Source organism: Salmo trutta, chromosome 3, assembly GCF_901001165.1.
Source record: "Salmo trutta chromosome 3, fSalTru1.1, whole genome shotgun sequence".
Lineage (NCBI taxonomy): Eukaryota > Metazoa > Chordata > Actinopteri > Salmoniformes > Salmonidae > Salmo > Salmo trutta.
The window spans coordinates 25,015,864-25,043,352 of record NC_042959.1 but is presented as its reverse complement, the minus strand read 5'-3'; the positions used below and the strand labels follow the sequence as shown (position 1 = coordinate 25,043,352).

Here is a 27,489-nt window from a genome sequence, read left to right as displayed (position 1 = left end):
ACTGTACTGAACTCTACTGTACTGTACTCTACTGTGTTGTACTGTACTGTGCCAAACCCAACTGTGGTTTGTGAATGATTTTTTTCAAATTCCGTGGTAACGGAATATTTTGTTTTAATCTCTTAATTCATTAACGAAATTGATATCATAAAAAACACTAACTAATTGATAGGTCTACCTTTAGTTGTTACTTCTGTGACCTTTCATTATTCTCCCTCCTCATGAGGGTGAAAAATTAGAAAATATCTTAAAGATATTAATTTTTTGTAACAGAATGTCACAAGGCAATGTGTCTTAAACCTACAGAAGGCAGAAACATTTCTCCAAAACTAAATATAAGTGTTGATACTAGCCAGCAGCGGTCTTTACTTCAACATTAATGCATATTATGTATTTCTAATACATTTTATGACTTTTCCTGGTAGATGTTGTCTAAGACCCCTTTTCCATCTGTTTGACCAGAAATCAAAGCCTTTGCTTATTCCACATTTTTGGGATGGAAAATGGTTGAAAATTGTATATATAAACTTCATTTCTCCAACATATACACTCTTAACTTTCATTTGACACCCAATTTGACATGCTCCTATGAAATTCACATGTTGATGCTCACGGATCCTTTTACATGGAAATTACCTAATATATATATATATGGTGGCAGGGGGATAAGTACTGGGAACAGTTTTGTAAATGAACAATACTATATAGTACATTATAAAGTCCTACTGAACAGCAAATAAGAGTTTAAAGTGGAAACCATCCAAGTGTAATCCATTTGATCAAACATGAACTGCAGCGTGATTCTCCACAACTCCTTTCATAAAGATATAACACAGCTGAATAAAATGCTTATCATTAACAACGGTAATCCTGAACGCAACTCAAACCCGCCTGGTGTGTTCCATATGCTATAGCATGAGGTCTATTGAACAAGGCTTGCGTGAAATCAGAATCACAAACATCTTTGTCATTTTCATTATTTCGTAAATTATATCCTCAATTTGCATACGAGCCACTGGTTAGTTGCTTCAGCACTTCGTCACCGACCTCCTACTCTTTGGTATTTGTGAGTAGTGACATCACTGACACACAACCCTTCCGTCTGGCCGTGAGGCAAGTATAGCCTATCCTGTGCCCAAAGGGGAAGTGGTTGATGATTAAAATACATTGCAAAGAGCTAAAAGCTCAATGTGCGGGCTGCGAAGTGTCTTCTGATACACTCCATCTCCCAAGTCTGGTCATCCCACATCTGACATGAGTCAGGGGTGTCTTTGTTGTATTGTGACTCAGACAGAAGAGCTGCTGAGGTGAGAAGAATGTCTTTAATAATCCCCGCATTTTCCTCAAAATGGTACAGCCATGATGGAGTGAGAACTACTCAGGCTAAGATGACACACATACAGTGAGCTCCGAAAGTATTGGTACATTTGTTGTTGATTTGGCTCTGTACTCCAGCAGTTTGAACTGACACAATTACTATGAGCACAAAATGATCTGAAAAACAACGAAAACGAAAAGCAAATTTCTATTTACTTTATTTTATTTCACCTGTATTTAACCAGGTAGGCCAGTAGAGAACAAGTTCTCATTTACAACTGTGACCTGGCAAAGATAAAGAAAAGCAGTGCGACACAAACAACAACACAGAGTTATACTTTTTTTTTTTTTTTTTAGTTATATTTTCTCTGTATACATAAATGATGTCGCTCTTGCTGCTGGTGAATCTCTGATCCACCTCTACGCAGACGACACCATTCTGTATACTTCTGGCCCTTCTTTGGACACTGTGTTAACAACCCTCCAGACGAGCTTCAATGCCATTCAACTCTCCTTCCGTGGCCTCCAACTGCTCCTAAACACAAGTAAAACTAAATGCATGCTCTTCAACCGATCGCTGCCTGCACCTGCCCGCCCATCCAGCATAACTTCTCTGGACGGTTCTAACTTAGAATTTGTGGACAACTACAAATACCTAGGTGTCTGGTTAGACTGTAAACTCTCCTTCCAGACTCACATCAATCATCTCCAATCCAAAGTGAAATCTAGAATTGGCTTCCTATTTCGCAACAAAGCATCCTTCACTCATGCTGCCAAACATACCCTCGTAAAACTGACCATCCTACCAATCCTCGACTTCGGCGATGTCATTTACAAAATAGCCTCCAATACCCTACTCAACAAGCTGGATGCAGTCTATCACAGTGCCATCCGTTTTGTCACCAAAGCCCCATATACAACCCACCACTGCGATCTGTATGCTCTCGTTGGCTGGCCTTCACTTCATAATCGTCGCCAAACACATTGGCTCCAGGTCATCTACAAGACCCTGCTAGGTAAAGTCCCCCCTTATCTCCGCTCACTGGTCACCATAGCAGCACCCACCTGTAGCATGCGCTCCAGCAGGTATATCTCTCTGGTCACCCCTAAAGCCAACTCCTCCTTTGGTCGTCTCTCCTTCCAGTTCTCTGCTGCCAACGACTGGAACGAACTACAAAAATCTCTGAAATTGGAAACACTTATCTCCCTCACTAGCTTTAAGCACCAGCTGTCAGAGCAGCTCACAGATCACTGCACCTGTACATAGCCCATCTATAATTTAGCCCAAACTACTACCTCTTCCCCTACTGTATTTATTTATTTTATTTATTTTGCTCCTTTGCACCATATTATTTATATTTGAACTTTGAACTTTCTTCAAACTACAAATCTACCATTCCAGTGTTTTTCTTGCTATACTTTATTTACTTTGCCACCATGGCATTTTTTGCTTTTACCTCACTTATCTCACATCATTTGCTCACATTGTATATAGTCTTATTTTTTTTTCTACTGTATTATTGACTGTATGTTGTTTACTCCATGTGTAACTCTGTGTTGTTGTATGTTGTCGAACTGCTTTGCTTTATCTTGGCCAGGTCGCAATTGTAAATGAGAACTTGTTCTCAACTTGCCTACCTGGTTAAATAAAGGTTAAATAAAATAAATAAAATAAATACATGGAATAAACAAACATAGAGTCAATAACACAATAGATAAGTCTATATAAAGTGTGTGCAAATGCAGGAGAGTATGTTGGAGTTGAGGTTATAAAATCTAAAAGAATATATACGAAATGCATCCAACAAGTTTGTAAAGGTACAAGCTTGATGTAATCATTGCATACTATTAATATGGGACCAAATATTTAACTTTTGACTACTTTAAAAATTCTTATGGATCAAATCCCGTTAACGGGATCGATTTGACAACATCCGGTGAAACTGCAGAGCGCGAAAAAAAATAAAAAAATATTACAAATATTTAACTTTCATACATTCACAAGTGCAATACACCAAATTAAAGCCTGACTTTTTGTTAATCTAGCCACCGTGTCAGATTTAAAAAAGGCTTTACGGCGAAAGCAAACCATGCTATTATCTGAGGACAGCACCCCATCAAACAAACACATTACAATCATAATTCAAAGAGTGTTTTCTATCCAGATCTACCAATATGCATATCCTAGCTTCTGGGCCTGAGCAGCAGGCAGTTTACTTTGGGCACACTTTTCATCCGGACGGGAAAATACTGCCCCCTAGCCCAAAGAGGTTTAATACACATTAGTGAATTAGTCCAAATTATTTTGGTCCCCTAAAATGGGGGGACTATACAGTTGAAGTCGGAAGTTTACATACACTTAGGTTGGAGTCATTAAAACTCGTTTTTCAACCACTCCACAAATTTCTTGTTAACAAACTGTAGTTGGTTAGGACATCTACTTTGTGCATGACACAAGTAATTTTTCCAACATTTGTTTACAGACAAATTATTTCACGTATAATTCAATGTATCACAATTCCAGTGGGTCAGAAGTTTACATACACTAAGTTGACTGTGCCTTTAAACAGCTTGGAAAATTCCAGAAAATTATGTCATGGCTTTAGAAGCTTCTGATAGGCTAATTGACATCATTTGAGTCAATTGGAGGTGTACCTGCGGATGTATTTCAAGGCCTACCTTCAAACTCAGTGCCTCTTTGCTTGACATCATGGGAAAATCAAAAGAAATCAGCCAAGACCTCAGAGAACAAATTGTAGACCTCCACAAGTCTGGTTCATCCTTGGGAGCAATTTCCAAACGCCTGAAGGTACCACGTTCATCTGTACAAACAATAGTATGCAATTATAAACACCAAGGGACCACGCAGCCATCATATCGCTCAGGAAGGAGACACGTTCTGTCTCCTAGAGATGAACGTACTTTGGTGCGAAAGTGCATAGTAATCCCAGAACAACATCAAAGGACCTTGTGAAGATGCTGGAGGAAACAGGTTCAAAAGTATCTATATCCACAGTAAAACGAGTCCTATATCGACATAACATGAAAGGCCGCTCAGCAAGGAAGAAGCCACTGCTCCAAAACCGCCATTAAAAAGCCAAACTACGTTTTGCAACTGCACATGGGGACAAAGATCGTACCTTTTGGAGAAATGTCCTCTGGTCTGATGAAATTAAAATAGAACTGTTTGGCCATAATGACCATTGTTATGTTTGGAGGGAAAAGGGTGGAGGCTTGCAAGGTGAAGATCACCATCCCAACAGTGAATCACGGGGGTGGCAGCATCATGTTGTGGGGGTGCTTTGCTGCAGGAGGGACTGATGCAATTCACAAAATAGATGGCATCATGAGGCAGGAAAATTATGTGGATATATTGAAGCAACATCTCAAGACATTAGTCAGGAAGTTAATGCTTGGTCGCAAATGGGTCTTCCAAATGGACAATGACCCCAAGCATACTTCCAAAGTTGTGGCAAAATGGCTTAAGGACAATAAAGTCAAGGTATTGACCTCAATCCCATAGAAAAATTGTGGGCAGAACTGAAGAAGTGTGTGCGAGCAAGGAGGCCTACAAACCTGACTCAGTTACACCAGCTCTGTCAGGGGGAATGGGCCAAAATTCACCCAACTTATTGTGGGAAGCTTGTGGTAGGCTACACAAAATGTTTGACCCAAGTTACACAATTTAAAGGCAATGCTACCAAATACTAATTGACAGTATTCAAACTTCTGACCCACTGAGAATGTCATGAAAGAAATAGAAGCTGAAATAAATAATTCTCTCTACTATTATTCTGACATTTCACATTCTTAATATAAAGTGGTGATCCTAACTGATTTAAGACAGGGAATTTGTACTAGGATTAAATGTCAGGAATTGTGAAAACTGAGATTAAATGTATTTGGCTAAGGTGTATGTAAACTTCGGAATTCAACTGTATACAAAAAGTGCTGTAATTTCTAAACGGTTCACCTGATATGGATTAAAATACCCTCAAATCAAACCAGTCCTCAATTTAACCTCATGGTCATTGTATCATTTCAAATCCAAATTGCTGGAGTACAGCGCCAAAACAACAACGTAAAATGTCACCGTCCCAGTAAATTTGGAGCGCACTGTAGTTCCATTTTTAGCTGTCAGAGTCAGAAACAGTAGGTTTCGGACTCTGACACCCTCAGTATCAGATACCCTCAGTATCCTCTAAATGTGAAACATTAGCAACCCCGAACAAGCAACATCAGTTCCAATTAAGCACTACACAATCAAGCTCCTGCAGTACTATCTGCACCATTCTTGTGGGTGTGCTTCGCCCTGCACTCCGTTGACCCGACAACTTCTAGGTACACTAACAACACATCTGACACGCAAGAAGCATTTCCATCATTAGAAACAACAGTCTTTTCACCACCTAACTCATCTGTTTATGGCTACTCACTTTAAAGATCAATATCACACACATTTTATGAATCACATTACTACAACGTCTACTCTTGGCAAACCAAAATAACAACGCTTTTGAAATGCTGTTTCAGTAAGTGACAGCTTCTTCAGTGACAGAGTGAGACAAAGCAATACACATGATAGCATACCCATGTTCCTTATCTTCATGTCATCCCAATAATGTCTCTGGATACATGATCCAATGATACAGGAATCTCAGAAAATCCTTCTCCCACAACCATCTCTTGTTCACCAATTGCTAGCCCACACATCCCCAGTTGGCCCTCTCTTTCTCCCTCCCTCACTCTCTCTCTCTCACACTCTCTCTCTCTCTGACAGACAGACAAATCAGTGCAATCAAGAGACTTGACCTTTGGCCCACTACTCAGTGCCATTAAAATCCATTCAGATGTGACTCCTCCCAGGGAGGGACTTGAGACTCACACTGAAAGACTCACAGAGTCCTAAATGTCAGCTTATATAAGTCTGGCCACTTGCTTGCAATCATCTGAATAATTCCTTTGTTGTAAAAGAGTGGTCTTTTGGCTCTACAGATGCACCCCGAAGACATGCTAACCTCTCACCATTACAACAGGGGAGGTTATCCATTTTTGTGGGGTATGATATTTGTGCGTCTAACTTTCTGACTAAATTTTTTTTTCACGATTCATTCACGATTATCTGGAATCATGGTAGCATTCACATTAATGTAGAAGTGTTTACAAATATATTCTCTTCTTATTTACAATAAAAGTGACTCCAAAATGACACAATACATTATTTACCATTCATTTCTGTTGGGCACAAAATAATCTGAAACACAACCAAAACAAACAGCAAATGCAGCCAACACATTTGTAGAGTCACAAGCTTGATGTAGTCATTGCGAGCTATGAATACTTCACTTTTTACTACTTTAATACACATATAAGTGAATTTGGTCCCCTAAAATGGGGGGACTATGTACAAAAAGCGCAGCAATTTCTGAACGGTTCACCCGAAATTGATGAAAATACCCTCAAATTAAAGCTGACAGTCTTCAATTTAACCTCATAGTCATTGTTTGATTTCAAATCCAAACTTTTGGAGTTGAGTATAGACCCAAAAGAAGAAAACATGCTCCACTGTCCCAATAATTACAGAGGACACTATTGACCTGTCTAATTGCATCCATCAAAAGTGCCCTTACATAACATACTAAACAACACAACATACTAAAATACCTAGACACACTGCATAATTGTCTCTCCAAGATGATAACAAATAAAGTCATGTTCATGGTTTAGAGTATTGTGTCCAACTGGATTACATAGGCATCCCATGTATAGCGAATGAAACAAACAAATGAATTGAAAAGCACCCAAATTAGCTGCAATTCTGGCCTTTGTGTTGTCAACCCTCATGGAATGTGATGTGAACGCTGACAAAGGGATACATTTTACCTGAGTTTGACACTGAATGTAGCTGCCTTGACACACTGTACATTTAGTCCATCCACAGTGATGGTGGTAATTGTGGCAGAACATACAGCTGAATCTATAATTGTGACTGCTAAAGTAGCATTTGCTTTGATGGTTGATGATGTATCCATGAATAAGAGGGCTTAAGAACAGTGCAGTTTAGTACAATTGCTACTGTCGTTTTCATCTATGGGCTGAACTAGAGGGAGATTGGCCTGCTCATCCATGTAACCAAATTTTAGGGTCCAGATTATGTTTGTTTTCCTTGTTACTGATACAAAAATAGACCAATACTGGGACACATATCTAAGATTGTGTCCCAAATTTCACCCCCTTCCCTATATAGTGCACAACATTTGACCAGAGCCCTGTGGGTCATGGTCAAAAGTAGTGCACTAAATAGGGAATAAGGTGCCATTTGGGAAGCAATCTAAGTCTAGTAGCCCCTACCAATGAGGGTAGAAGACTCTCTCCGGAGAAAGCCCTAAGAGATAAATCTAGCAAAGCCATTCCCACTTGTCTTGATTTATTCCCTGAAACACAGAGGTTTTGTAATCAAAGTAGTTAATGAACCCCTCAGAGGATCATTGTGAGAAAGACTCAAGTAATACCACACTGTTTATGGCATTAAAGAGTATTCAGGTGTCCTCAAAATTTACAGGCTATTGATTAGGTCAAGTTTGGTCTCATGTTTGGCCCAGAAATATGTAGTAAACATAATATATTGTTACCACATAACCTACAGTATGTAGTAAACATAATACATTGTTACCTCATAACCTACAATATGTAGTAAACAGAAGATATTGTTACCTCATACAACCTGGGGTATATAGTAAACAGAACACATTGTTACCTCCTATAACCTGCAGTATGTAGTAAATAGAAGATAATGTTACCTCATAACCAACAGTATGTAGTGCACAGAATACATTGTTACCTCCTATTACCTGCAGTATGTAGTAAACAGAAGATAATGTTACCTCATAACCAACAGTATGTAGTACACAGAATACATTGTTACCTCCTATAACCTGCAGTATGTAGTAAATAGAAGATAATGTTACCTCATAACCAACAGTATGTAGTACACAGAATACATTGTTACCTCCTATAACCTGCAATATGTAGTAAACAGAAGACATTGTTACCTCATACAACCTGGGGTATATAGTAAACAGAATAAATTGTTATTTACATTTTACATTTTAGTCATTTAGCAGACACTCTTATCCAGAGCAACTTACAGTAGTGAATGCATACATTTCATACATTCTTTTTATTTTTTCCGTACTGGTCCCCCGTGGGAATCGAACCCACAACCCTGGTGTTGCAAACACCATGCTCTACCAACTGAGGCACAAGGGACCATAGTAAGCAGAATATATTATTACCTCCTATAACCTGGAGTATATAGTAAACAGAATATATTGTTATCTCCTATAACCTGGAGTATATAGTAAACAGAATATATTGTTATCTCCTATAACCTGGAGTATATATAGTAAACAGAATATATTGTTATCTCCTATAACCTGGAGTATATAGTAAACAGAATATATTGTTATCTCCTATAACCTGGAGTATATAGTAAACAGAATATATTGTTATCTCCTATAACCTGGAGTATATAGTAAACAGAATATATTGTTATCTCCTATAACCTGGAGTATGTAGTAAACAGAATATTATGTTACACCCTAAAACCTGGAGTATATAGTAAACAGAATATATTCTTATCTCCTATAACCTGGAGTATGTAGTGAACAGAATATATTGTTACCTCTTATAACCTGCAGTATGTAGTAAACATATTGTATTGTTACCTCCTATAACCTGGAGTGTACAGAAACCATAATATATTGTTACCACCTATAACCTGCAGTATGTAGTAAACAGAATACATTGTTACCTCATAACCTACAGTATTTAGTAAACAGAAGATATTGTTAGCTCCTATAACCTGCAGTATGTAGTAAACAGAAGATATTGTTACCTCCTATAACCTGCAGTATGTAGTAAACAGAATGCATTGTTACCTCATAACCTACAGTATTTAGTAAACAGAAGATATTGTTAGCTCCTATAACCTGCAGTATGTAGTAAACAGAATATATTGTTAGCTCCTATAATCCATATTACAACACATAAGCCAGTTACATTTTCTGATTTCCACTTAAAACAAATGCAGATGTCAAGATGCAGATATGTAGATGTGTTGACGGAGTGACATGCCTCACTCAAATTATTGAGTCATTTGAACAGTTTCCCCACTAATCAGTCAGGTTGTTCTATTCCTCCCCATCTCTGATGTCGCTTTCATGTTCCGCCTACAAGAGAAGACTTCCAACCTGTGCAACAAAACAATCCCTTCATCAATTGTGTGAATTCATGGATGCCAAGGGAAGCCAGGCTTTCCCAAAAAACTGATCAAGAAAAAACAAAGAACATTTTTTTTCTTTTTTCTCTCTGTGTTGAATAATTTTCCTTATATTCTCAAGGGGCTGAATGTATCCCACAGGAGAAAGCATCCAAAAGAGCGAAACAGCAACCCACTATCTGATGCTGTCTGGTCAAAAAGAATATGACATTCTTGCCTCCTGTAGCATTGAATGCAAGGGAAGCCAGCAAGCATTTGGCTTCCCTTGATAAAAAAGTATAAAATAATAGCCAATCAGCATTGAGCTAAACTGAGTGAGCTCAACTGTGAATGGTCCTGGCGCCCCAAAGAACAAGTGTCAAAGGAAGCCAGTTTGTACATGGCTTCACTCCCATCACATGGCATCGAGAGCATACATCATTGACAGACAACTTTAATTGTTGCATCTCATTGTGTTGTTGTCCTCCGGTGGCTAGCTAGCTAGCTTAAATTGTCCCTTTCCTAAATTAGCCATGGATGGGGATTTGGATGTGTGGTTTTACTTCATTCTCCTTACTGGCCAAAGATTATTACGCCGATTCTGATCCAACCATACAGTAGATTCATATATTGTGCCCCTGAACTGAGAGGATGGAAGTTCAGTATGTAGATAGACGTATAAGGCTAATGTTAACTAGCTAACGTTGCCCATGAAAGGAAGTTAGGCTTGCAAGCAAGCATTTTAGCCAGGTAGCCTAGGACAACAAAAAATAAAAGTGTGTACTGTATGATAGACCGTTTAGGCAACATGAAAGAGAGGAGTATGGCATTGGCGTATCTCTACAAGTAGGTTGAGTCAACATGTTTTTTCTACTTGTACACACACACACACACAAACACATAAATCAGAACCGTGGACAGCCACATCATACTGTATTTAGCTTATGTTGATTGGACTAAATTACTTTTGGTATCTTATAGTTGACACTGTATTAGACTAAGCATGATTTGATGACGTTGAAATGTGGAAATGGTGCTGGAATAGTGGAGGCAGCTCCTGTTTTCTTTGCGACTTGCGGTAACTCTCTGTGTTTCTAAATTACTAGTTGGTTAGTAGTCCGAAAATGTCGGAAACATTACATTGCTTGACCATAATGTAGGTCATGTAACGGTTTGTTTACATGCAATATTCTCTGTGGACTCCACCGGACAGAGGTTGCTCTCCGGTTTTGTGATGAAACAAAGGTGTGGTTGAATTTATTCTATCACTGTGTCTTTTTATTGTCTCAGCCTTAGGCCTATATATCACATTGGCAAGGCATATGAACTAACAGGTTATAGAGCAAACAACGCAATTATCACAACACATAGGTTGTAATATGGCTTTTTTTCTGGCTTCCCGGTGATTTTACCCACGCACTGCTACTGTCCTTCATCTATATTTAGTTGCATGATAAATGATCCTAACATGTTGGTTTTCTGCCTCCCGTTATTGAATTATTCCTGAGAAAGCCCATGGGTGCTCCTCCCCCTCCCCCACGCACACCTTTAATTTTTAACATGCTGAAAAGAAGCAAGTGTTGAAAGAGGAATGAAAAGACGAGATGAAACAGGGAGAGCGACGTGTGAATTTGAATAAAGATATGTCAAAGCCACTGCTTTGGACAAGCAGCTAAAGGCCGAATTCAATCAAACCTGGGAAAAAAACTACGTAGTTACTTTGTTGTGTGAAAAATGCACACAGGTAAAACAAAATAACAAAAAACAATGTTTTAAGTGAGAAGTAGGCATTGGTTTAAAGCTGAAAAATAATGGAAATTCACATGAGCACCACAATGCTCTACAGTACCAAGGTTTTCCAGCACACAGCTATGACCTACTACAGTAGCTATGTTGGTCTATTGTGCTTCAAACAAGGTGTAGGCAGGTTGCTTAGGATTCAAACCTTCTCAAACAGCCTAATTCAGTTTAGTAATGTGATGTCTGCCTGTATTTTCCTAAACCTTTATTTTATCTTAAGGGATGCTTTCCAATGCTTCAAAAAAGAAGGTCACCTATTGGTAGATGGTTAAAAAAATCAGACATTGAATATCCCTTTGAGCATGGTAAAGTTACTAATTACACTTTGGATGGTGTATGAATACACCCAGTCACTACAAAGATACAGGCGTCGTCCCTATCTCAGTCGCCGGAGAGGAAGGAAATCGCTCAGGGATTTAACCATGAGGCCAATGGTGACTTTAATGGCTGTGAGTTTAATGGCTGTGATAGGAGAAAACTGAGGATGGATCAACAACATTGTAGTTACTGCACAATACTAACCTAATTGACCGAGTGAAAAGAAGGAAGCCTGTACAGAAAAAAAATATTCCAAAACATTCATCATGTTTGCAACAAGGCACTAAAGTAATACTGCAATAAATGTGGTAAAGCAATTAACTTTTTGTCCTGAATACAAAGTGGCATGTTTGGGGCAAATCCAATAAAACACATTACTGAGTACGACTCTACATATTTTCAAAAATAGTGGCGGCTGCATCATGTTATGTGTATGCATGTAATCTTTAGGGCTGGGGAGTTTTTCAGGATAAAAAATAAACAGAATGGAGCTAAGCACAGGAAAAATCATAAAGGAAAACCTGATTCAGTCTGATTTCCACCAAACACTGGGAGATCAATTTACCTTTCAGCAGGACAATAACCTAAAACACAAGGCCAAATCTACACTGGAGTTGCTTACCAAGAAGACAGTGAATGTTCCTGAGTGGCTGAGTTACAGTTTTGACATAAATCTGCTTGAAAATGTATGGCAATACCTGAAAATGGTTGTCTAGCAATGATCAAACGTTAGAATTTTTCTTCCACTTCAGCTGAATGCTTAATGTGGCTAATTTCAAACCGGTTTCAATGTACTGCAATAAGAGCTTAGATGCAAGTATTTGTGAAAACTTTTCAGTTGTTTTCTGTGAGTGTCACTGAGTAGGCTGATATTCGGTTACATGGGTGCAATATCCATACGTTAGGCTGTACAGTGCATATAAGTATGCCGCCAATGCAAGTCTAAAGTCTAATACAGCCACAGTGGGATTTCAACTGATTTGTACGTTTTTTTTGTCAAATTAACTAATTATTGTCCTTTGTTTAATTCATATGAACAACATTCTGACCTTGTTTAGCATTATATCATCCAAATATGGCATGATTCCACTATTTGTGTCCTTTTGAACCACTTTCAAATTTGGGGGACTTTTATTTTGAAGGCAAACAGCAATTTCCTTTGTCAGAAATGCTACAAAAAGGTAGCAAATCGATTTCTTCTTAACATATGGAAATAATAAATTATAAATGAAAATAGAACATTTACCCGACCGGCGCAAGTATAATGTAACTGCCACTTGGGCAATGTTTACTAGTTGAAACCAGACAAAGTCATTTGAAATTAATTAAAATAAAAATGTACCCTGACAGGTAATTATTGTTGTGGGAGTTTCCTGCAAAGCAGGTGATTGACTTGAGCACTAGAACTAAGGAAAAGGACCATTCTGATCTCAGTCAATGGACTCATCTCATCATTCATAATAATGGCCAATCCTAAAGGCTAATTAAGTGCCTACTCTGACTTCTAATTCGAGTGAACTTTTGTTAAAAACCACAAAATGAAATAAATGACCGAATTACACAATAATCTAAATCATGTTGGTCACGAAGTGACTCAGTATCAATTCAAAATATACCCTTGGTATCCTAGCCAGAGTACCTTAGTAAATAACCATTTATGTAACTCAATGGTGTCTTTTATTACTGAAATAATGCATGACATAATATACAAAACAGTGGAGAGGCAATATAAGAATATAATTGTAGAAAAGGCCCATGGAGTTGGTGGAATAATCCTTTAATTCATGGCCACTTGCTCAGCTGGGCCAGAGGCGCTTTAATTAGGTCAGGTGGAAAATATAAAATAACTCAGTCTAATCCAGACATTCTGTGCGTCCATGAATCCACCGAATCTCTTACCCTTCATCTGAACTATGTGTTGCGATCAGGAGAGCGGGCCATCAGTTATTGTTTATAGTTATTACCGCGGAGCGCGGCTTGGCACGCACGCTTCAAACCTATTGAACATAATGTAAATGGTTCATGATCACGGCCCTACAGATCATCACAAGCTATTTATGCCGTCGATATATGGTTAACATGTAATGAAATTATATGTATATATGAAGAAAACTTGAAAGGGTGAAATATGAAATGTCATTATTGTTTGCTGAACTGATCAATTCTGATATCAAACTGATGGAAATTATAGATTGAATAACCGATCACTGATTTAATTATTTGTATTATTATTCTCCTGATTTATGATGAGCCTAAATGACTCAATGATGATTCCTATTGACTTCTTACTGAACTGAATTGCTGAATTACCTAATTATGTTAATAATGAGAATGATTATGATTTCACCTTTGTGATTATGAATTTGATTGGATACATGTTATTCTGTTTCCTTTGTTATACAGCACAAACAGACTACCCAGTAAATATACCACTTCATGGTTAAAGGAACTCCTTTCTCAGTCTCATCCATTCCTCTGTCACCTGACCAGTGACCACCTGTTCACCTTCGCTGTCAGTCATCCTACCTGTCCAGCTACCCACACAGATTCCAATAATCTTTCAATAATCCTCCAACGTTGTCTCATTAGAATATGCCAAAATAGTGACATTAGACCATTGTAGTTATACAGTGCCTTCAGAAAGTATTCAGACCCCTTGGCATTTTCTACATTTTGTTACATTACAACCTTATTCTAAAATGTATATAAAAAACAACCCTGAGCAATCTACACACAATGCCCCATAATGACAAAGCGAAAACCGGTTTTTAGAAAGTTTGCAAATGTAAAAAAATGTAAAATTAAAAACCCTGTGCTATGAGACTGTAAATTGAGCTCAGGTGCATCCTGTTTCCATTGATCATCCTTCAGATGTTTCTACAAGTTGATTGGAGTCCACCTATGGTAAATTCAATTGATTGGACATGATTTGGAAAGACACACACCTGTCTATGTAAGGTCCCACAGTTGACAGTGCATGTCAGAGCAAAAACCAAGCCATGAAGTCGAAGAAATTGTCCGTAGAGCTCCGAGACAGGATTGTGTCGAGGCACAGATATTGGGAAGGGTACCAAAAAATGTCTGCAGCATTGAAGGGCCCCAAGAACACAGTGGCCTCCATCATTCTTAATTGGAAGAAGTTTGGAACCACCAAGACTCTCCCCGATTGCTCCAAACTGAGCAATCGGGGGAAAAGGGCCTTGGTCAGTGAGGTAACCAAGAACCCGATGGTCACTCTGAAAGAGCTCTAGAGTTCCTCTGTGGAGATGGGAGAACTTTCCAGAAGGACAACCATCTCTGCAGCACTCCACCAATTAGGCCTTTATGGCAGGGTGGCCAGACGGAAGCCACTCCTCAGTAAAAGGCACATGACAGCCCTCTTGGAGTTTGCCAAAAGGCACCTAAAGACTCTCAGACCATAAGAAACAAGATTCTCTGGTCTGATGAAGCCAAGATTGAACTCTTTGGCCTGAATGCCAAGTGACACATCTGGAGGAAACCTGGCATCATCCCTACGGTGAAGCATGGTGGTGGAAGCATCATGCTGTGGGGATGTTTTTCAGCGGCAGGGACTGGGAGACTAGTCAGGATTGAGGCAAAGATGAACGGAGAAAAGTACAGAGAGATCCTTAATGAAAACCTGCTCCAGAGCACTCAGAACCTCAGACTGGGGCTAAGGTTCACCTTCCAACAGGACAATGACCCTAAGCACACAGTCAAGACAAAGCAGGAGTGGCTTCAAGACATGTATCTGAATGTCCTTGAGTGGCACAGCCAGAGCCCGGACTTGAATCCGATCGAACATCTCTGGAGAGACCTGAAAATAGCTGTGCAGCAACGCTCTCCATCCATCCTGACATAGCTTGAGAGGATCTGCCGAGAAGAATGGCAGAAACTCGCTAAATGCATAGTCACTTTAACCATACCCACATGTACATACTTCCTCAATAAGCCTGACTAACCGGTGTCTGTATATAGCCTTGCTACTCTTATTTTCAAAAGTCTTTTTACTGTTGTTTCATTTCTTTACTTACCTACACACACACACACGTACACCTTTTTTTGCACTATTGGTTAGAGCCTGTAAGTAAGCATTTCACTGTAAGGTCTACACCTGTTGTATTCGGTGCACGTGACAAATACACTTTGATTTGATTTGATTTTCCAAGCTTGTAGGGGCAAACCTAAGATGACTCAAGGCTGTAATCACTGCCAAAGGTGCTTCAACAAAGTACTGAGTAAAGGGGCTGAAAACTTATCTAAATGTCATATTTTAGGTTTATATTTGTAATAAATTAACAACATTTTCTAAAAACCTGTTTTATTTATCGGGGTATTATGGGGTATTGTGTGTAGATTGATGAGTGTTTTAAAAAAAAATAATTTTAGAATAAGGCTGTAACGTAACAAAATGTGGTAAAAGTCAAAGGGTCTGAATACTTTCCGAATGCACTGTACATATGCTACTTATGGTGACATATAACTAAACTAATAGGTCACTATAAAATTATGTATTGTCCTCCCTGTTGCATCATACTGGATTTGCAGGTCTTCAAAATACTGAGAGAATATCTGCAGAATCTCTGCAGTATCGATACAAATCACTACCCATATCATGAAATACCCAAAATCTTGATACTGTTTGGTACAATTATCACATCGTCAAACTTGGACTCTGCAACCACTAATGCTTACAGTTTTTCTACCACAAATAAATGCAGTGCACAAAGGTGCATGCAAAGTGCAATTCCATATGCTTCAGGTGCCATATGAGCAGATATAATTGAATAGATTATCCCTTAGTTTGCATAAATGCACAGTCATGTACTTTGTAGACATAGCCTAACTGAAAGTATACTAAACCTCAAGTCACATTTCAAAGATAGTTTATATCAGTGTTCTATACTCCCACTCCCCCCTCATCAATCAGTCAGTAGGAAGCTTTGCAGGGAGCTTTGTAGGGAGCTTTGTGAATTGTGATTTCACAGCATGCGTATTTCGCCCACATAAAGAGTTTGTTGCCCCACGGAGACCTGAGGTGAGGTACACAGAGAGCCTGTTCCTGGAAGATAAGCTTAAAATGGGCTCCCCTGCAAACACACCTCTTCATATACCATCATTAGCACAGCCATTTCTCATGGCATATTACTGATTTCGTCTTGTGCCTCTCCTTACTGACCATGCCTACTTTAGTTATCGACTTTCCCGACTGCTTCCAGGAGATTGGCTTGATAGTGTCTAATCCTTTAAAAGAGTTTGAATAGTAACATTGAAAAGGAGGGAATAGAAATTGGCTTAGGGAAATGGAAACTTAACATTGAACTTTTTTTTGTTAATTCTAATGGTGCCGTGATATTTTATATTAAACTTTTATTTAACTAGGCAAGTCAGTTAGGAACAAATTCTTATTTACAATGACTCCCTACCAGGGAACATTGCCTTGTTCAGGGGCAGAACAACAGATTTTTACCTTTGGGATTCAATCCAGCAACCTTTCAGTTACTGGCCCAACACTCTAACCACTAGGCTAACTGCCACCCCAAGTGGCAAATAACAGCAGTCTTGGCAAGAACATGACATGGTATGGATGTCAAAACACCAAAGGTACAGAATACCAATGGTTGATGAAGTTTTTGTGCAAGTACGAGCTGAAATGTGATAGATACACCACTTTGCTGCAGGTCAAGAACATTTTCTTTCTTCATGTTCAAAGTTAAAATAGGAAAATCCATGGAGCACAGTGCACATGGCTTATCAACCCCAGCAGTTGTATTAAAAGGGCAGCTACACCTTACAAGCTCTCTCCCCATCTTACCGTCCCATGTGTCAGCTAAAATTCTCTGCCAGACAATATCATTTAGAAAATTCTGGCCCAAACACAGCCCATTCGGTTGTCTCTGGAGCTCTTGTTAAAATTCCTGACCCTGCAGCCAAATACCAATGCCAAGCTTCATGGGGACTTCTAACACAGCCAAAATGCCTACAAAACAACCCAAAACCTGTCACCGCTACCACATGTTGGTGGGAATTATTTCTCGAGCATGGTTTCAATGGATGGATGGAGAACCGAACTATCAAGTGCCTGCATGTATGATGAAGTTGGTTGGCTGAGGTTTGCAATATCGCTGCATGTGAGGAATTTAATTCCATTGGCCGTGGCTTTCCAAATACATTGGTGTGGGATGGGGCCTATCTCTGCCCTCAAGGTGTCGAGCATCAAGGGATCTGTTAATTGCATTGAATGCAATTTTAACTCTGGTGTGCACTTGTTCTACCATTTTCATCAGGAATAGTGTTACTGCAGCTAAACCTGCAAAACGAAGCCACCGCTACGCTCTGAAAGGTCTACGACGCCCCTGAGGTTTGGGGTACGAAGATGCTGCATACGTCAGTGTGATCGCTATATTTGTGGGCAAAGGCGATAGCCCCCTAGGTGCTCCCACCCCACCAATCTGGAGGAATAACACAGAAATATTAAGAGCCAGAGGGCACTGTGGAATAATAAACACCCATGGTCCTGATGGGTAGGGCCTCCTACATTTAATAACTGAAAAGTATCAAACCGGTGACACTGCTACACCACTGCCACTACCACTGTCATGAGAGAGGTGGGATGGGTTTAGTTCTAATAGTCCAAAGATGAGACAGTCAAGCCATGGTTTTGACAGACTATATTGTAGTTGGTATCCATGTACAGCAATTTTGACAGACTTTTTCACAACCACACACTATCTCTCACACTATCATCTTATCCCATGTGTACAAGCCTCTTTCATGCTGCGTAAATGATCCCAGATGATAGCTCCTCACATTTGACTTCAGAATCAAACTGTGCCAGATACAAATAGGCTCCCTTCAGAGACTTAACACTTCTTCACTGACCAAGTGTCACCTTTGAACAGGTGAAGGGGACTGAATCGCTCCGGCTCAAAAAAATGAAGTTGTCACCATGTGGGAATTTTAATGAGTTGTCTAGGGCTCTGAAAAGGATCACCAAACACATTCCTGCCACCCTGCATGAGGGGACAGAGGGGACACGGGGTGTTCAGGGGGATGTCACCAATTACCCAACAGAGAACTTGACAGCGTGAGAGAGGGAACTTTCCCCCGTCATTTCTGATAAAGTATAATAAGGGTACTTGCTTACAAAAGGAAGGTGATATGGTATCTTTATTTTATATGGAATATTTATTTGATATAATATCATTTTTTTATGGTATATTTCTGTTATATGGTATATTTATTTTATATAATATCTTTCTTTTATATGGTACCTTTCTTTTATGTGTGCCAATGAATCCAGTATGATGTATGACAAAGTCAGAGGGGCCCCGTTAAGAGATCTGGGACATCACTGGTTCTAGCGGACAAACTTCCCCTTAGTCAACAGATACACTATATTCCAGGAATAAGGGGGAAGAGAAGGCTTTTCATGTCCTTTCACGCAGCTGTCAATTTTTTTTTTACCAATCAATGGCATGCTTAAAGTTGAGAATGGAGGGAGCACTTTTTGGGATGGGAGATTATGGAAATGGGTTGTAATTGCGGAGACCCAGGACTTTGTGAGCGGGAAGATAACAGAGAGCCATAACACAATCATGCAGCTGGTGTGATCATGGAGTCAGGAGTGCGGAGATAAGATACACCATCTGCAGACTTAACAAAGCTCCAACATAAAGGGTTTTCACTACTATGGTGAGCGTAACATGCACTGATGTGCTCCATTTTGTGCAGGGGTGGGGGGGACTTTGGAAATTATGATAATGATATATGAAGATAGGGGCCGATTCAGACTTAGGCAATATTTAACATGACTGAAATAGGAAACAGAAAATAGAAAAAGTCCGGATAGCCTATAAATAAGAAATTTGAGAGTGCCTATCCTTGCAAGTTAAAAGGCTGTACAAGTGAAATTCTACATAATGGCACTGCACTTCATAAACTTTACTGTGGGAAAGTTGATATGACGATATGCTTCCGTTTGCTGTCATATGACTGGTTTCACATTTGTCTCCAGCGATCATAAGGTAAAATAGATCTAAAACAAGTGTCATTTATATTTACAATCACCTTATCCAAACTGATACTCATTTACCTAGCTTTTATCAATAGCTCTTATCAAGTTGTAAATGACAGTGCATGGAGAATGGGGTTATTTCTATCAGAAGTAGATGCCATTTCCACTTGGAACCGGTATTTTCACTAGACCTTATTCATGTTTTCCTCACATGTAAAGATGGTGGAATTATTTGGGAATTAAGTCAAGCCCAGAATGCGGCGTATCTGTAGACACACCACCACTACACCTTAATTTATTAGATCTCCACCCAGAACGAATTACGGGTGAATAGCATGCTATTCTCATGCTTAAGTTCATGGTCAGAATACGCCCCATAGAGCACAGCTCAAGCTGTCTTTCATGGTTAGGCACAAGGGCTTGGGAAGAAGACATTATCGGATAATTGTGGGTTGTGGAAATTATTACATTACTTCGAGCCAAACAGTGGGTTTTGTGCATTGCTTCCAATGCCTTAAATGTGCTTTAATTTCCATGTAATAACTCTTGTTTTCTTTCGACACAGTTAAAGGGGCATTGCGTCAGAATTCCACAACTTCACATATTGTTCTTGAACATTTGTTGTGTTTACAATCAACATGTCAAAACCTTCTTCTTTGGTTGCTATAGCCGTGTTATGCATTAAGACACTCCCCCTTAGCAATGATGACGTCCAATGGTGCATCATCTCATACACCATATGGATACGAATGCTAAAGAAAGCAAATCTCTGCAATGCATAAAACACCCTGTAGTTTTCAAAGTAATTTCCATTGTGATTATATAATTTTCTCTTGGAAGTACCTTTGTTTCTTTCAAATTTTGGCTCTTGCTGGCCTTGCAAAGAGAGAGGTAAGAGGAGTAACTACTCAGCAACATCATCACTAGAAAGGAACTTTATTTGAAAACAAAAGTATTTTCCCTTGAGCATAAATTACTTTCTGTGGAAAAGTATTTCTCTTGAGCATAACGATTACAAAGTAGCACCCAAACAGACCGTAGGACTAAACCTGGGGAACCAAAATAAATACTAGACATCCGCAAGGCAGCCTTAGTCTATAGTAGCTACAAGGAAAACACTGTGTGAACTCTCAAATATTTGACTGGAAAGTGAGAAGGCGGCAGAGCTGCTTTCATCCTTGTGTATGGCTTAATTGAGTTTCCATATATTTTTTTAAATATCATATTCACTGGAAAATATGAGGTTGCCTAAATCCCAGCATAAGATGTACTGCAGCTACAGAGAGCAATCAGACAATCAGAAAAGACTGATATTAGAGACGACACAGGACACAATCCCAGGCAATAAAACAACAACCCCTGTGGCGGTGTGAATCCTTGCTCTAATATGAAGTTGCCCAAATCTGTGAGAAAACGTATAAAAAAATATTTATATTGTAACCAGGAGCTTCTGAAGCAATGCACTGTGCTATATCAGTCTGGCTCTAATATCAGCTTGGTGAGGGGTTAGGTCTGTATCAGATAGGGCCCAGATAGATAGCTTCAGCACAGTCTGCATCAACGACCCAAAATTACTATTCATGCCACTACAGCACATTGCAGCACATTGAACATATCATTTGCATACATATCATTTGCACCTCCGTCTGCAACTGGATCCTGGGCTTCCTGACGGGCCGCCCCCAGGTAGTGAGGGTAGGTAGCAACACATCCGCCACGCTGATCCTCAACACTGGAGTCCCTCAGGGGCGCATGCTCAGTCCCCTCCTGTACTCCCTGTTTACCCACGACTGCGTGGCCAGGCACGACTCCAACACCATCATTAAGTTTGCAGATGACACAACAGTGGTAGGCCTGATCACCAACAATGACGAGACAGCCTATAGGGAGGATGTCAGAGACCTGGCCGTGTGGTGCCAGAATAACAACCTATCCCTCAACATAATCAAGACAAAGGAGATGATTGTGGACTACAGGAAAAGGAGGACCGAGCACGCCCTCATTCTCCTCGATGGTGCTGTAGTGGAGCAGGTTGAGAGCTTCAAGTTCCTTGGTGTCCACATCACCAACAAACTAGAATGGTCCAAACACACCAAGACAGTAGTGAAGAGGGCACGACAAAGCCTATTGCCCCTCAGGAAACCAAAAAGGTTTGGCATGGGTCCTCAGATCCTCAAAAGATTCTACAGCTGCACCATAGAGAGCAGTAGTGCGTACGGCCCAGTACATCACTGGGGCTAAGCTGCCAGGACCTCTACACCAGGCGGTGTCAGAGGAAGGCCCTAAAAATTGTCAAAGACCCCAGCTACCCCAGTCATTGACTGTTCTCTCTACTACAGCATGTCAAGCGGTACCGGAGCGCCAAGTCTAGGACCAAAAGGCTTCTCAACAGCTTTTACCCCCAAGCCATAAGACTCCTGAACAGGTAATCAAATGGCTACCCGGACTATTTGCATTGTCCCGCTCCCCCAACCCCTCTTTTACGCTGCTGCTACTCTCTGTTTATCATATATGCTTATTCACTTTAACTATACATTCCTGTATATACTACCTCAATTAGCCTGACTAACCGGTGCCCCCGCACATTGGCTACCCGGACTATCTGCATTGTGTCCCGCCACCCACCACCAGCCAACCCCTCTTTTACGCTACTGCTACTCTCTGTTTATCATATATGCATAGTCACTTTAACCATACCTACATGTACATTCTACCTCAATTAGCCCGACTAACCGGTGCCTGTATATAGCCTCACTACTGTATATAGCCTTGCTACTGTTATTTTTCACTGTCTTTTTACTGTTGTTTTTATTTCTTTACTTATCTATTGTTCACCCAATACCTATTTTTTACTTAAAAATTGCACTGTTGGTTAGGGCCTGTAAGTTAGCATTTCACTGTAAGGTCTACACCTGTTGTATTCGGGGGCGCACGCGACAAATAAACTTTGATTTTATTTTATTTGTTGCAAAGAACCATAAAAAGCAGGTAAATACTGCGCTGATTGCTGTACATCTAAACGGTAGACTGGATTGTGGAATGAATGTTAATTACCTAGACATACAAGACATACTATCAGATTGAACACCTCATTCATAGCACCTAGTTAATTAAATAGGCTCTAAACTGATCTAATTAACTATTAAGCAAGACTGTACAGTACATGTAAACAACGCCCTCAGCAACGTGTCATTTTCCAATAGCAGATCAGTGTTGGTTTGTGTGTGTGTCTATGTATTCTAATTCCAACAATTCAAATGATTTCAAGCAGTCTTAGCTTCAATCATTCCTCCAAGGCATGTAGCAACTCCACTACAATGGATTGAGTGCACCAAACGAGTTCAACCAGTCTTAAATTAATCCAATAGAAAGCAATTACCAAAACAAAACAAAGACGTCTCCAATACTTAATGCATCAAATCTAACCGCACCTCCTCGACTTTGTATTTCCACTGCGATGCGGCGATTACTCGCTTTCACTGCAAGGGCACCCTTTTTGCTCACTCACTCAAACAAAGTCACAAATCGACTCATCAAATTCTCTCAAGGTGTAGCCGAAAGCAATTACAGAAACACTGGGTGGAAAAGCTAGCCCAAGCCTCTCTCCCCCCACCACATTGTCCTGATAAAGGATTGCCTTCCAAACAAGATGAATCGTGTTTCTCTTTTTCCCCAAGCCTCAGCACTTTAGTGAGGCATCTTAATGTACCATTGTATGCTCATTAGGAGTACAAGGTACCACAGAAGCCAATAATGGGTCGGATTTCCAACCCGCCCAAGTTGAGGGAGAGCTTAGGTACACTTGGTACCTTAAGAAGCAAAATGATTGCCATGTGGAGTCCTCCCTCCCAAATGGGAGGTGCACTGCCTTATTTGAAACATACAAGAAGGGACAGTCAATTACGTAACATCGTGCTGGAGTGCACCGCAATTTTAATCCCACACGAGAATGGAGAGAGTATCAAGAGGTTTGGGAATCCTCTCTGATTGGGTTTGGGGGAACAGTACAGCTACCTTGTGAAGTGTGGAATGTATAGTGTACAGTTCCTCCCATCCCAGGGCCGAGAATGAGAATGGAGAGACCACTAAATACATTCTCACATTCTTCACTATTCATAAAATGTAAATAGCTCCTAATTCTCATTTTACAAATTCACTACAACACAAAATGTGCCACTAACTCACTATGTGGGTTGAACTTGGACCTGTTCTCATTAATTCAACCATGTCGCAAATGGAGCCATTTTGTGACTCAAGAGGAACCTGTTTTTGGCAATGTCATAGTAGGACTCGTTTAGACTGCTTGGATTTGCTCAAACTCAGGCTTCATTCAATGTTGACGAAAAGCATTGAGTAAATGACATATTGTCAAATGTGTTCACTGGATTTCCCTTCGGTAGAAATCGGGACACCGGCTTGGTATGACCCTCTTGTAAACTTCATGGGAGATTTCCTTTAGCATCAGGGTACAATTATTAGGGTTGCGATAAAAGTTATCAATATATTAATCAATTCATCCAAACTCTATTGATCAAGATCTTATTGATTCTGAAAAGTGCTAATTCCAATAAGGGACTATTATATGAAATAGAAGAAAGACTTTGATTGGACTACATGCTTCAATCATCCCAGCATAAGATGTACCTTAGCTACAGAGAGCCAATAGAATACTGTCTTACCATGGACAATCAGAAAAGACTGATATTAGAGACGACACAGGACACAATCCCAGGCAATAAAACAACAACCCCTGTGGCGGTGTGGATCCTTGCTCTCATCCTGCGTATGCATCTCTATCCATGACCAGGAAATCTCTCAGGAGCCATCGTAACATCAGCAGCAGCACTATAGCACAACTCTGTCCAGTCCAGGCAGTGACCAGGCTAGCACTCTCCAGACTCAATCATAACACCTCAGGGAGAACAGCGAAAACTCCAAACTTCAGTCGTCAGTTATCTCGCAAAACAGGAGCAGGACTTGGGGTTGTTTGGTAAACAATGGCTGACTGAATGAACAAATCTAGTTGAGTGAATCCAAGTGGTCCATTTGTCTGTTAAGATGTTAATATGAGCGAGGGTGCTAGCTAGTTAATTAACCCCTCGGGGATTGGCAGGGAGCAGAGGCGCCGATTGCAACAGGCCTACTGGGCGCAATCAAGGGCCCACACTGAACATTGTATAAGGCATAAAAGTGTTGTAGTAAACACAATCTCTTCGCCCCACCCACCAGAGGGACCTTTTAATCAAACCACAGTGCACTAATGATGGTGCCTCGACAGAAACGAAAAGGAGAGGAGAAAAAGGAAGAAAACGTGTGAGGAGGAGCGAATCACAAACATACATTTAACCCCCCTCTGGGTTTAACTACGTAGACTCCCACAGAGCGCCAAGTAGTCAATTGATGGGAGGAGATTATTCAGTGTTGGGTATCTGCAGTACTTGAGGATGGTATAGCGAAAAGCATTGGGGAGGGATGAGCAAGGATATGATGACTCATCAGTTTGATATAGGCATGTATGGAGGCTGCATCTTTGTAATACAGTATGATGAAAGACATACAGTTGAAGTCAGAAGTTTACATACACCTTAGCCAAATACATTTAATCTCAGTTTTTCACAATTCCTGACATTTAATCCTAGTAAAAATTCCCTGTCATAGGTCAGGTAGGATCACCACTTTATTTTAAGAATGTGAAATGTCAGAATATTGATAGAGAGAATTATTTATTTCAGCTTTTATTTCTTTCATCACATTCCCAGTGTGTCAGAAGTTTACATACACTCAATTAGTATTTGGTAGCATTGCCTTTAAATTGTTTATCTTGGGTCAAACATTTCGGGTAGCCTTCCACAAGCTTCCCACAATAAATTGGGTGAATTTTGGCCCATTCCTCCTGACAGAGCTGGTGTAACTGAGTCAGGTTTGTAGGCCTCCTTGCTCGCACATGCTTTTCAGTTCTGCCCACATATTTTCTAAGGGATTGAGGTCAGGGCTTTGTGATGGCCACTCCAATACCTTGACTTTGTTGTCCTTAAGCCATTTTGCCACAACTTTGGAAGTATGCTTGGGGTCATTGTCCATTTGAAAGACTCATTTGTGACCAAGCTTTAACTTCCTGACTGATGTCTTGAGATGTTGCTTCAATTTATCCACGTAATTTTCTATCCTCATGATGCCATCTATTTTGTGAAGTGCACCAGTCCCTCCTGCAGCAAAGCATCCCCACAACATGATGCTGCCACCCCCGTGCTTCACGGTTGGGATGGTGATCTTCAACTTGCAAGCCTCCCCCTTTTTCCTCCAAACATAACGATGGTCATTATGGCAAAACAGTTCTATTCTTGTTTCATCAGACCAGAGGACATTTCTCCAAAAAGTACGATCTTTGTCCCCATGTGCAGTTGCAATCCGTAGTCTGGCTTTTTTTATGGTGGTTTTGGAGCAGTGGCTTCTTCCTTGCTGAGCGGCCTTTCAGGTTATGTTGATATAGGACTTGTTTACCTGTGGATATAGATACTTTTGTACCTGTTTCCTCCAGCATCTTCACAAGGTCCTTTGCTGTTGTTCTGGAATTGATTTGCACTTTCGCACCAAAGTACGTTCGTATCTAGGAGACAGAACGCGTCTCCTTCCTGAGCGGTATGACGGCTGCATGGTCCCGTGGTGTTTATACTTGCGTGCTATTGTTTGTACAGATGAACGTGGTACCTTCAGGCATTTGGAAATTTCTCCCAAGGATGATCCAGACTTGTGGAGGTCTACAATTTTTTTCTGAGGTCTTGACTGATTTATTTTGATTTTCCCATGATGTCAAGCAAGAGGCACTGAGTTTGAAGATTGGCCTTGAAATACATCCACCTCCAATTGACTCAAATGATGTCAATTAGCCTATCAGAAGCTTCTAAAGCCATGACATCATTTTCTGGAATTTTCCAAGCTGTTTAGGCGCAGTCAACTTAGTGTATGTAAACTTTTAGCCCCCCCAAATTACCAGTTTTAGCCCTGCAAATTACCCTCTTTAGCGTCCCAAATTACCAGCTTTAGCTCACCAAATTAACAGTTTTAGCCCTGCAAATTGCCATCTGTAGCACCCCAAATTACCCAACATAGAGCAGCTAAAGAAATAATGAAAGCTGATTGAAATTATGTGATGCTCTCAGATGATGAATGGGAGGCTTCTAGATCGAGTCTGGACAGCTGAATCCTTCAATCCTCGTGGACTTTGGCAAGGGGGTGAAGGAGAGGGCAGCCTGGATGGGGGCTCTGGGATGAACCAGTTTGGAAGCCATTGATTTTACAGGTTCGAGGAGGTTCAAGGTTCATCAATGGGGCACAAGTGTCACCAACCGAGGGAGACACAAACCTCCTCTCTTTGTCTATGCTTTTCTGAACATATCCTCTTCTTTGTGTCATGAATAATGTAAAGCATAGGCCCTTATACCCAGATATACACACACACACACACACACACACACACACACACACACACACACACACACACACACACACACACACACACACACACACACACACACACACACACACACACACACACACACACACAATTACCTCTGTTGTTAAGAAGGTTACTTTGGGGTCATATTAAAGTACAAATGGGCCACCGATTTTGTTTTCATTCCATCCTAGCACTGTGAAATTCCATCAGTTGTACCAGGGAACAATGTGCAGTGCTCTTTGATTGAAAATTGAGATTAAGGTAACATTGTACCCATCCACCCATGACCCATCCACCCATGACCCATCCACCATGACTCAT

General features: G+C 40.2%; 1 protein-coding gene across 6 annotated transcripts in view; it reads right to left on the bottom strand.

The window, feature by feature from the left end:
* The window catches only part of LOC115170895 (leucine-rich repeat and immunoglobulin-like domain-containing nogo receptor-interacting protein 2), a 303,513-nt gene that overhangs the window by 17,538 nt on the left and 258,486 nt on the right, over window positions 1–27,489 (bottom strand). Inside the window, exon 1 of one of the 6 annotated variants that reach the window (XM_029727298.1) lies at window positions 5,908–5,988. The exons of the other annotated variants lie outside the window; for them this stretch is intronic. The gene's annotated coding sequence lies outside the window, so the exon portion shown is untranslated. Of the gene's footprint in view, window positions 1–5,907; window positions 5,989–27,489 lie in introns of those variants that run through there. 6 annotated transcript variants of the gene reach the window in all.